Below are 12,329 nucleotides of genomic sequence, written 5' to 3' on the forward strand. Positions count from 1 at the left end.
TGTCTACTATGTGTAAGCTTGCTGAAAGTGATGTATGAGACCATGCTTAATTGTATTGTGCCAAAATTTCACATTGTCATGATATTGAGATTATATGTACATTCTTGGACATGTCATTGGGATGCATGAAATGGGAGAATTTGTCTTGAGATGAAAATGAGGAATTTTTGGGAGATGATAGTTTTTGTGAAATGGTTTTGATAAACCCGGTCGCTGCGGGGTTACCAACGGGCCGGAGGTTAATATAGCCTAGAGGGGACTAGGGAGTCGCCCTAGTGTGGTTAAGCTAGCTGGGCCCCATAATGACGCCGCGGGGTTACCAAGGGTCAGGGACACTAGCCAATCCTCCTCTCGTGTCGCGGCAGGGTTACCAAAGGGCGGGCTGTATTAACGTTTGAAAGTGATGGTTTTGAGAATGAAAATGGGGAGTGTCATTGACATGCATTGCATTTCATTGCATTGCATTGCATTGTTTATAATTGGAATTGAATTGTATGTTGTATTTGATCCCCTACGTTGTATGATCCCTATCTCCCATTGGCCTATGCTTTGCTTGAATTCACAAGGATACAAGATTTGTGTCTTAAGTGTCACCTACTGAGCATATAGCTCACCCTACTATTTATACATTTTTTTCAGGTCTTGGAAAAGAATCGATGAACGACAACCCACCTCAAGCTTGAGCGATACTAGAAGCTCACTTTTGTGTCTTTTGTATATCTCACATTATTTTTGCAAATCACTAAAAGTTTGAAGGTGTATATGTATATTTTGCAAAAACTTTGTCATGTAATGTAATTAAGGTATTTGATGATATTTTGGATGTGAATTTGATAACATGTAAACCTTATTGATGAATGGGGAGAGTAATACTAGTTTGAAGTATTATTGAGGTCATTTGATTGTGTATCATCATCTACTATTGCCGTGAATTCAGAATTTGAGTCATGATAAGTTAAAAATGAATTTAAACAGGGTATGGTAGGCCTATTTTTAGGGGAGGTCATGCCAATTTTTTTTTTTTTTTTTTTTTTTTTTTTTTTTTTTTTTTTTTGTGTTTAAAAGGTATTAGTTTTGGGATCGTTACATGAATCGACTGTTAAATCGTTGCATTAATCTGTTTTGTAGGCAGTTGCTCTGTTTAAAAAAAAAAAAAAAAACTGTTTGCGTGAGTTTTAATTTTGCTTAACCTTATGTATTTGGGATTAAATGCATGATTTTATTGGATTCTAGGACTTCAATTGAACCCTTAAATAAGCTTTAAAAATTGTACAGAGTCGTTGCACTTCGCCGGAGGCGAAAAAAATGCACAGAATAGGGGATATGGTTCTCAACGGAGGAGAGGCGGTCCACAAGGGGGTGGAGCCGGCTCCACAAGGGTAGAGCCGGCTCCAATAAAGGGTGGAGCCGGCTCCACCAAGGGGAGAGGCGGCTCCACTTTTGTGGAGGCGGCTCCTCCTTTGTTTTTTGATTTTTTTTTCCCACGTTCTGACTTCAGTTTAGCCTGTAGGAAGGTTTCTAGGTTGGTTCAGGGAATGTGGATGATCTATATAATTATTCCAGAGATGTATAAAATGTTGGGAAGCATGTTAATGATATTATGTTGAAGCATGCACAAAGATCAGGTTCAACATTAAACCTGTTTGGGGGACAGTGGATGAAAGGATTGAAACTAGTATACTGTTCTTACTATTTTCTGAAACAGTTGGAGTTCTTTGCCTAAATTAAAAACATTAAACATGTCTTAACTGTGTTACAAGTATATAGTTATTTATCTAGAAACATAAACATGTTTAGTTGGAATTAATTGATGATTACCTTTTCTGTTTATTGCATCAATTATGGTTCTGTTTAGAGGAATTAAATGTGCAGTTTTATTTCATGTATTTAAAGGACTGGAATTGGGATTCTAAAATTCTTATTGGATGCATAACTTAGTTATACACATGTTAAACTGTAATTATGCAAATTTTGGAGTATGGTTGATTAGTATCTGATACTGTTTTCATCAACTATGTTAACTGGAGGAGCTAAATGTACAGTCTTTTCATTTATATCAAGAACTGTAATGAGATATCTAAATGTTATATTGGATGCATAAATTGGTAGTGTACATGCTAAACTATATTTATGCTTATTCTGGGATGTGGTTAATAAGTAATTATACTGTGTTATTAACTACGTAAACTGGAGGATGGTATACGCCGGTATGGGACGATGTCATACTAGGTACGGATTAGTTCAGACACTAAGCCCTACCTAAATTTGGATTAAGGTATGGATTAATCATAAAGATTAAGTCCATCACCTATATGTGTCATATCAATTGTGAATTGAATGACCTACTATAGTTTCAGGATGGATTCATTATACATATATCAGACCACTACACAGATAGATGATATTATGTATTAGGAGGAGTACGGACTTTATATATTTATTACATGTGCCATGGTATGAGCTTGAGTCTCACGACCATGGTTAGGGCGCGTATATCGCCTAGGATGGATAACTGGACATAAGTGTTGTTCCCTGGTAGGTATAGGTACTCATGCCCACCTTAAGGTTTGCATGTTGCCTTCCATTCAGGCTAAGACAGACCTACTGGACTAGCGAGCGTCCTATAGTGTGTACTTTATACTTATATGGACTACTCTAGATATTGTTGAGTCTTCCTAGGATGTATCTGCGTATCGGATTACTGTATAGATTGTAGTAGATCAGGACTTGCATGTGGGCCTGACCCACTTCTTTATTTTTCAGGTGTTCGTCAGTTCCAGAGTTAGAGTTTCGACGTGCAGAGCAGATACAGATATTCATTCCTCCGACTATGTAGGAATCTTCTTTATGTTAGTTTTAGATTTTATTTCTATTCTTTTAGTTTGAGAATCTTTAATAAGGGGTCCAATAGATGGATTCCCAAGTTGTAAACTTATGGAGTTTGGATTTAACAGATTTCAATAATTATATTATTTTAAGGATTTTCAATTAGCATTCTTTCAGCTCATTATTTTTATTTCTTATTTTATCTTGTATTCTGTGTTCGGTTACTTATTAATTGTTTGATATCCCTCGGGTTTGGGCCTGGGCCTGATCAACCCGTGTCTCGGATCCGAGGGGTATCACAGCGGCACTGTGAGAAACCATAACTACGTCGGCAATATAAGACAGAGAGAGCGCCGGCACTTCAGGATCTGACCAGAGCGAGACCATAATTTACAACTCCATCAGCGACACGTGAACGTAACGCGCCCTTACTGTTGGTGTAAGTAGATCTGCACTCCACCGTGGTCTAAGAGAAGAAGCCATTGGTGATGGTAGACTTCTGTCTGCTGCGACTCCGATGGTGATTCTTGCTGAAACGGTGATGCGTTAAGGTGACGCACAATGGCCGACGGAACACCACCCTCATGACGGAGCTCTGAGCCGGTACAGCCACAGTCATCACCATGGCCTAGATCCTCACCGTCAACGCCAGCATCCGGCGCCACCTGCTCAGTCTTCGACTACAACCCCTCTCCACCTCACCCCGCTACTACCACCTCTAGTCAACAACCATAGAACCCCATATCCCAACTTACTCAGTGGTAATCCATATTGATCCAAATATCTGTGTACATGGTGTTATACATTAGATTAGGAACTTATTTATGAATTTTTTCACTTGCCATAGGGATGATGGTGGCGGTTTTGAGGTGGCACTGTAATAGCCGGAATCGATAACGGTTTTATTACTGTGTAATGGATTTGGCAGATGACTTTTGATTGAGAAAGAAGAGAGAGAGTATGATTTGGTGGGTTTTGTTGTAAGGGTATTTTTGAAAATTAATGTTATAAATATTTTATATTAAATTATTTTTAAACAAATGGGGGTAAATGAGTCATTTCGCATGTGTCAGAGTCTAAAAAAGTAATTTGGGGTGTAAGTGAAAGTTAAAACCAAAATTTTCATCTAGCTGAAAAATGACCTAACCTCAGGGGGTGTCTCTATAATTTATCCAAAAATTAAACACTTTAACAATAAATTTGTTGCTTAATAAATACAATATAAATAATGACCATTTTTACAGAGGCCACTCGAGTTGACCCGAAAGGACGAATTATATGGTATAAAATGATGTAATAATAATTGGACCATGAAAAAACTTTTACAAAAGAAAGGACTCACGTCGCAGGCTGATAGAGGTGGGAGGGGTATCGATAACAAGTAGATATTGGGTGTATTAAGCATATCATGTCATTAATATACTCATTCAATAACAATGTGTTATTTCAAAAAAAAAATTGGTCACCTATTTATAAAATTGCTGATAACCAGATAATATATTTTTATACTTCATTAGGTAAGTACACTAATGACATAGCGGGCACATCAGGGCCGCTTGATCTAATTTGGGGCCTTGGACGGAAAAAAAATAAAAAAAAAGTACCCTTTTCAACAATATAAATAAAAATAGTCATAACTCACAAACAAAATATACAAATATATATAAATATATATACACAAATTTATAATAACAACTAAGAAAAAAAAATAATAATAATTAAGAAAAAAAAAAACCATAACAAAATTTTTAATAGAATAAAAGTACATTCATATTGAGATTATATAATTAGTATGGAGTGGAGAAGAAAGACAACCGTAAACTTATAATGAGAGGGGGAGGAGAAGACTCTTTGAAAAAAGAAGAAGATAAAAGATAAAAAAGAATATGGAAAGTATTCGCCACTTTCCCAAACAACATCGTTAAATACATATTTAATATTTTAAGTTACCCAGAAATTTTTTTTTTTTTTTTTAGTGCTAGTGAAAAAAACGTGAACAAAAGAGGAAGAAAGGGGGAAAAAAAAAATTAATGATACAAAATTTTGGGCCCAATATTAAATTTCTATATTGGTTAGGATTTATTGGAAAACGTGAATAACGAGTAAAAAAAGAAAAAAAAAATGTCATATAAGGATGTAAATCTTTGGAGCCCAATATTAAATTTGTGTACCAATTAGAGTTCAACGAAATAAGGGAGGTGAGAGAAAAGAGAAAAAAAGAAGTTACTTTAGGATCTAAATATTTGAGAGCCTACTATAAAATTGGAATAAGGAAGGGCAAAAAAAAAAAAAAAAAGAAGTTATTTTAGGATATGATATTTGAGAACTAATATAAAATCGAAATGAGGAAGGAAAAAGAAAACAGAAAAAAATAAATTATTTTAGGATATAAATCTTTGAGACCTAATATAAAATTTTTATATTTATTAGAGTTTAATAATATTAGGAAATAATTATAGTATAACTTAATTTAAGAAAATTTAAAATTTTTTAAGCCTTCTTATTGACTGAGGCCTTAGGCGATCGCCTAAGTCGCCTAACGCTTAAGCCGACCACATCCAGTATCTAATAGTCAATACCAACCTAGCGGATTTTTAAAGCCTCTATCTAATATTTGTTCCTTGGTTTTTGTTACGGAAGTTTACACTTCAAACTTGTCATGGTCTTGATTTGTTTGAAAAAAGAGTGTTGGAACCTGATATGCATTATTAGGCTGCTTTTCAAGCAGGTCATGTTTGGTTCAGTTTAAATTCGGAAAATATAAATTATTTTGAGAGAATTGTAAAAGGTTATTATATGAATTTTCCCCCTCTTTTAACTTGATTTTTATAAAATAGTTAGAAAAAATTCCTGAAATGTTTTCTATCTTTCAACCGTCTGACGAGCAACAAGCCTATGAACTTGAAATTTCTGCCTTTGCTTTAGCATTTTAGAATTCCTAATTTAAACTTTATGTATCTTGTAAAAGTTTAAGGCCCAACCCTATTATTATTTATAGCATTCATATTTTATTTTGCGAAAATTAACAGAAAATATATCAATTACACAAGTAAGAACAGGTTTTAAGTAGTTGTAGTTCACTCAAAAAATTAGAATCACTAACGAATTACAGAGATTTCACTATATGAGAGTATTTAGAATGAATAGATATCATGTTCTCGCACTGTGACAACATCATAAGTGTATAATATATCAAAAATATCCCATGTTAACCCAAAATTCTCATGTAACACCTGATATTTTTGTTGTGTAATATATTAATAAAGATATCAGGTTATCCCTGAAGGCTAAATTCTATACTAGAGAACGTTGTTATAATAATTAGGTTACCTGTGAAAGAAGGGTATGTTAATAAAGTTGCTAATTAGGATTTTTTTTTTTTTTTTTTTTTTTTTCATTATAGTAAGTGTATCCACTTCACAACATATACATCATTCAAGTTAGGAGTTTGGTTCGAAAACGAGAACTCAATGACTTACCTCCCGAATCCCTGTCAACACCGTTATGTCCCTGGGGTTGGTAACTAGGGATTGACCAATCATTAATTTTACTTATAAATGGTTATTTATATATTAATTTGAATATTTATTGTGTATGCTGCCAAAGTTCAAATCTTTCTGAAGGTGTGAGATAGCTATACAAAGATTCTGACAGATTCAATGAACTACAATAATTTTATTTCAGCCAGGAATTTTAGTTCCGGTGATGAGGCATTGGTATTGTAGCTGATTTGATTGAAGTGGAATTCTTCCATATTATTGCAGTCGGTTGGACTCGTTAGGCTCTTTGTAACAGTGATGATATTTCATTTTGTCACTTGTGTTGATTGATCTCTAATGTTATATCATTAACTGAAAAAATTATATACTGGGTTAGTCACCTTGGCAGCATCCTGTATCCATGTGCAATCTTTCTTCAAGCTATGTGTTCAGTATAGAATGACATTCCAACATTCCTCCATCTATATCAGACAAGATGAGTGTAACACAAACAAATGTGACAAGTGAGAAAAGTTTTTTTTTTTTTTTTTTTAACTTGTAGTTCATATTATCAAATTCACAATCCAATACTTTAAGCTAAGAATAGTTGGTCTATATTTACACACTCTCTTTCTAAATATGTTTTATTCTCGAAAACAGGAAACATGCGACAAACAGGACAATGTCACGGATTACACTAGCAAGAACATGGAGTTGCAACAGCAAGGAGAGGTTTTCTTCTGCGGATTGTAACACCAGGGCATTCACTCATGTCCAGATGTTCTCCCCTGGCTCCACCTGGCAAAGCCCAGTTGAACTTGTGTACGAGATTTGCTAACACAAACTCATTGGTGGCCATTGCAAAGGAGATACCTGGGCAGCCTCTCCTGCCATCTCCAAATGGAATCAATTCAAAGTCTTGCCCTCTGAAATCTATAGAAGAATTCAAGAACCTTGCAGGCTGAAACTCTTCAGGTTCAACCCATGACACGGGGTCTCTTCCGATTGCCCAAGCATTGATAATAACCATTGTTCCGGCTGGACTTGCTTCACGTACGTGTAATGCGATAGGAGGATGCAAACGAACAGTTTCTCTGATCACTGCTTTAAGGTAGTACATTTCCTCCAGATCATCAGCTGTTATGTCTGGTTTGCCTTTAAGAATCTCTCTCACTTCATTTTTCACTTTATTCATGACTCCTGGGTGTCTTAATCGCTCTGTCATTGCCCATTCTAGGACGGCAGAGGTGGTATCAGTTCCAGCAGAAAAGATGTTCTACGAGAATCAGAAGATAAAACAACTTCAGATGGTTAGTAAAGTTTGTTCAATATATGTGAGTATCCTTGCTGTGAATATCCTTGCAACCAGCCATCATGCGCGAGCGCGCACACACAAACAGGGGGGAGAGAGAGCATGACAAAAAGTAAATAGACTCAATTATTAAATGATTAGCAGCTATATATCAATCAGATTTGTAAAGGGTTGTGCTGGATTGGAAAGTTGAGACTTGTTCAATGCTCTTTGCATTAAAAATTGTTCTCACTGGATTGGCTAGTTGAATATATCTGGTAAGGCTAGTAATTGGGAAATATCTAGTAAGAGTACTTTGACTGGATTGCCTTAAGTTTGGAAAGCTGGTCTTCACTTGAAGCCTCTTCCCTTTCTGCTATGAAATATCATATTTAGCTTGCCGGTGTTGTGTTGTATCTTGCTGGTTCTTTAATAAAATTCTAGTTTGCCACACACACACACACAGAAAGAGAGAGAGAAATTCCTCACCAAGATGAGAGCTTTGACGCAATCTCTGTCAACGGTACTATTTTCTTTATGGATCCTAAGCAAAATATCAAGGAAATCCTCCCTGCCTTCTTCGTCTTCAACTCTCTCGTCGCCATTACTCTTTGTTTTCAGGACATTCAAACGCTCTTCAACTACTTGCTCCAGGAATTCATCAATCTCTTTTCCAACTCTGTCCACTTTAGCATATAAACCATTGACATGATTGATCCATGCAAGCCATGGAATGAAGTTCCCAATGTCAAGACTGCACAACAACGCCAATAAATCCGTCAAGAGCCCCATAAACTTCTTCCCACTTTCCCCTCCACTGTACTTCCTCCCAAAAGCAGTCCTGCACACCACATCATTCGTTAGCAACGAGAACATTTCTCTTAAATTCAACGCCGAGGATGAAGAATATTATTCTTCAATCTTCTTCATAAGGAGGCTTGTTTCTTCTTCTCTGACAAAGTGAAAAGACTGAACTCTTCTATTACTTAGAAGCTGGAGCAAAAAAATGCCTTTCATCTGCCTCCAGAATTCACCATAAGGTGCCATGGATACATCCTTGTAATCGTAGAGAAGCCGTTTAGTTATGATCGATTTCGGCCTGTTTGAGAAGACAATATCATGTGTTTTCATGATCTCTCGAGCAGCGTCGGTGGACGAAGCAACGAGTGTCGGCGTGCTGCCGAAGTGAAGCAGCATGAGAGGGCCATATCATTGAGCTAAAGATCGGAGTGGATGGTGAGGGAGCGAGTCCAATTGGTGGAAGTTCCCTATAATTGGGAGCTTTGGTGGTGAAGGTGGTAGGTGTTTGTTGATGGTAGAAGTATTGAGGAGCCATTTCTTGATGAGGAATGCTATGAATAATATGGGAAGAGAAGAGAAGACAAAAGGGTGAAAAAAGAATGAAGTCACTGGCTGCTGCTCCATCAGATGCAGTATACTAGCTAGACAAATCTTTGTGCGTGTCGTGTGTGTCTGTGCGTGCGCACTTCTTTTTATACAAACACAATGTGGACTTTTTCTCCTTGGTAACATAAGAAGCAACTTCCTTTCTATGATGAGGTGATCTAGTATTAAAATTAAAATAAATAAATTGATGGTTACAAGGAATAGATATTAACCCTTCCCTCTTTTTCTCTCACGCAGTCATATATATTACTTATGTGTTTTGAATCTAAAATTAAATAATATTCTTTTTTGATTTTCGTACATCACCAACAACATAAATTCACAAAATTAATTTACTAATTTTTAATCAGCCGTTTGATCTTCAAAATTGTACAAACTAGTCACTCAATTATTTTTACTCATAAATATCTCTTTCTAGAACATCAATAGTCTATTTTACTTCCTTCGGCAATCTCTATATATGTGTGTGGTTATTTAGATGTTTTGTAATTATCTATTAAATCTTGTATTTAGATGGGTTCTAATTGTCTATTAGATTTATAACTGTAATTGATAAATTTTTTCTTTGTTTCTTTTCTTGAATCTCAAAGACGTTATTGAAGCTTGATATTGGAACCAATAACAACTTGCAAGTTTAGATTTTATTGCCTCTAAATTTTGTTTGTTTGATTTTAGATTTAAAATACAAAAGTAATATATATTGATGCGTGAGAGATGAAGAGAAAATGATCAGTTTCTATTTCCTGTAATCATTATTTTTTTTTCTTTTAAAATTTCAACACATGTTGATGTTTTATTGGGCGACCTTATTATAAGAAGAAGTTCCTTCTTATGTAGCCTAAAGCAAGTATTGTTCGTGTTTCTTGGTTAGGGTTTAGTAAACAACCGTGAATGAGGAGTTAAACTTGGTTAAAGTTTAATTAAAAAGCCTCGATGTCTGAGTGATGATGAGGAGAGAGAAAACAAAAAAAGAAGAAGAAGTTATTTTAGAGGATAAATTTTTGGAATTAGTGTTTAATAATATTAGGAAACAATTACAATATAATTTGTATAAAGGAACTATAATATTTTGGAGCCTTCTTATTGGTTGGAGCCTTAGGCGGCCACCTAAGTCAGCTAAAGGCTCGAACCCCTGGATGTCTAATGTCAGATTGGATAAATTATTGAAAAGCCAAGTGAATAATATAATGAATAAGTGAAAAATGGTTCTTGTGTTGACCCGGTCTAATTTTTCATTTACATATATTAATACAAAATAAATAAAATAATATATACGTTTTACATATATTAACTTTCAAAAAAAAAAAAAAAAAAACCTTTTACATTATATATATATTAGGTTTAGAAGTACTAAATTAATGCTTTAAACTTGAAATTACGGAAAGTTTGGTTTAAATTTTAATTATTTAAAAAATAAATAAATAATCAAATTCAAGCTACAATTTGATACTTTTTAATATTAGAATAATTTCAAACCGATATACATTTAGAATTTTTAAAAATCATCTGAATTCACAACCTTTTGCACTCTATACGCTCTTTTATGTTGTGTTTTTTATGATCAATCTCACCAACCCTTTCACAAATAGGCCTACTTCCAGTATATTTGTGGGAAAAAAACCTATCATTTTTCAAAAAAAAATTACAAAGAAGCTAGTTCTACTTTTAAAATTATAAGATCATTAAGTTCTATTAATGAATAAAATTCAAATGTTTGTTAATTGATAAGACTTGATCCTATATTTTTAAAAATAGGATTTCTTTTTAATTATTTACCAAAACTTAGAATTTCTTTTTAATTTTTTCCCTTTTTATATGTTAGACTTGGTCCTGACTAATATTGCAATTGAATCCATATTTATATTCAGCTGTTGAGCTTCATGTTGGCTCAATTTGAGGGTTACAATATCTTATGATGATATATTCAAATTTTAAATTTTGTCAAGAATTGATTATTACATTTTACTGTAATATATTATTAATGTTTGTTTGCTAGTTCACTTGTGGCGTGTTTAGCTCGTTGTCAAATTTGGACACGTCTCTATTTTATCTACAACAAAGGTTGCTTAATTTATATATGTATACGTAGTATTATTTTATTTTATTTTTATATATTATTATTTATTATTTTGTATCACTTCTAAGAGGGAGCGAAAAATATAAAGGATTACATGGACCGAGCTATGTGGGCCGATGGAGGCGGCCGTCTACTATCAAATTTCTATTAATAATTCTATTAATTTTGTTTATTGATTAATAAAATTTTCTAAAGTGAGCATAAATTTTCTAAACTTGTACGTCTTTATTAACTTGGTCTACCAAAAATATATATTTAAGATTAATCCTATCAAATTTATAATTTCACATTTTTATTTATCTTTTTAAATGAAGAAATTTAAATAACATAATCTTGTTAGAATCCCTCAACTTGGATGGCTTTTAATATGTTATCTTGATAATAATTGAAGTGCAAGTATTTATTGAAAAAAATTAATTTAAAATAAAGTATGAACAATTTTGAATGAAAATATTAATTAATAATTAAAGTGAAATTATATGTTAAAAGAATTAATTTAGAGGGAAATATGCATAATTTTCAATGAAAATATCAATTATTATTAAAGTTTTTTTTTATTCATTATATCATATTGTTGTATAAGGCGGACCCTTCTTAAATCATTTTTAGCTCCTTCACAATAAAATAATAACACAAAAATAAAATTAAAGGCAAAATTGAAACCAAAGTGCTTTCTCACTCTTTTTTTTTTTATAATTATTATTATTAAAATTTGTCTTTTAACTGCTGACCTTTTCCTAATCAAAATGCTGCCGTTTTCGAATTAAAAGATCTATTATATTTGATCACATATTGCTGACTAAACACACACACACACACACATAGATATCATAATCCAAAGACTGAAAGACGCAGTCTGCATTATGGAGTGATACCTAATTAAACACATCAGTGTGATCTTGCACCAATGCTTACATTAACGAGATCTTGCTTCTTCGAACACAATTTGTTACGTATATGGTGATTCACATGATATTTTTTGTTATTTAATATATAAATAAAGATATTCATAACATGACTCACATGCACTACAAATAAAGACATTCATAACATGACTCACATGATATTTTTTGTTATTTAATATATAAATAAAGATATTCATAACATATAATTGAATATTAATAATATATGTCATTGAAAAATCGATGATTTAACTAACATTTTGTTTGATTCTCATCATTAATCTTAATCTTTATTTAACTAACATTTTGTTATTTAATATATAAATAAAGATATTCATAACATATAG

General features: G+C 33.3%; 1 pseudogene; it reads right to left on the reverse strand.

Moving 5' to 3' along the window:
* Positions 1-6,722: 6,722 nt before the first annotated feature.
* On the reverse strand, positions 6,723-9,021 carry LOC132281214 (cytochrome P450 736A117-like; annotated as a pseudogene).
* Between the last annotated feature and the right edge of the window lie 3,308 nt (positions 9,022-12,329).

This window comes from Cornus florida, unplaced genomic scaffold (assembly GCF_030987335.1).
Source record: "Cornus florida cultivar Cherokee Brave unplaced genomic scaffold, ASM3098733v1 CherokeeBrave_3.0.0_Hap2_Chr11, whole genome shotgun sequence".
NCBI classification, from domain to species: Eukaryota; Viridiplantae; Streptophyta; class Magnoliopsida; order Cornales; family Cornaceae; genus Cornus; species Cornus florida.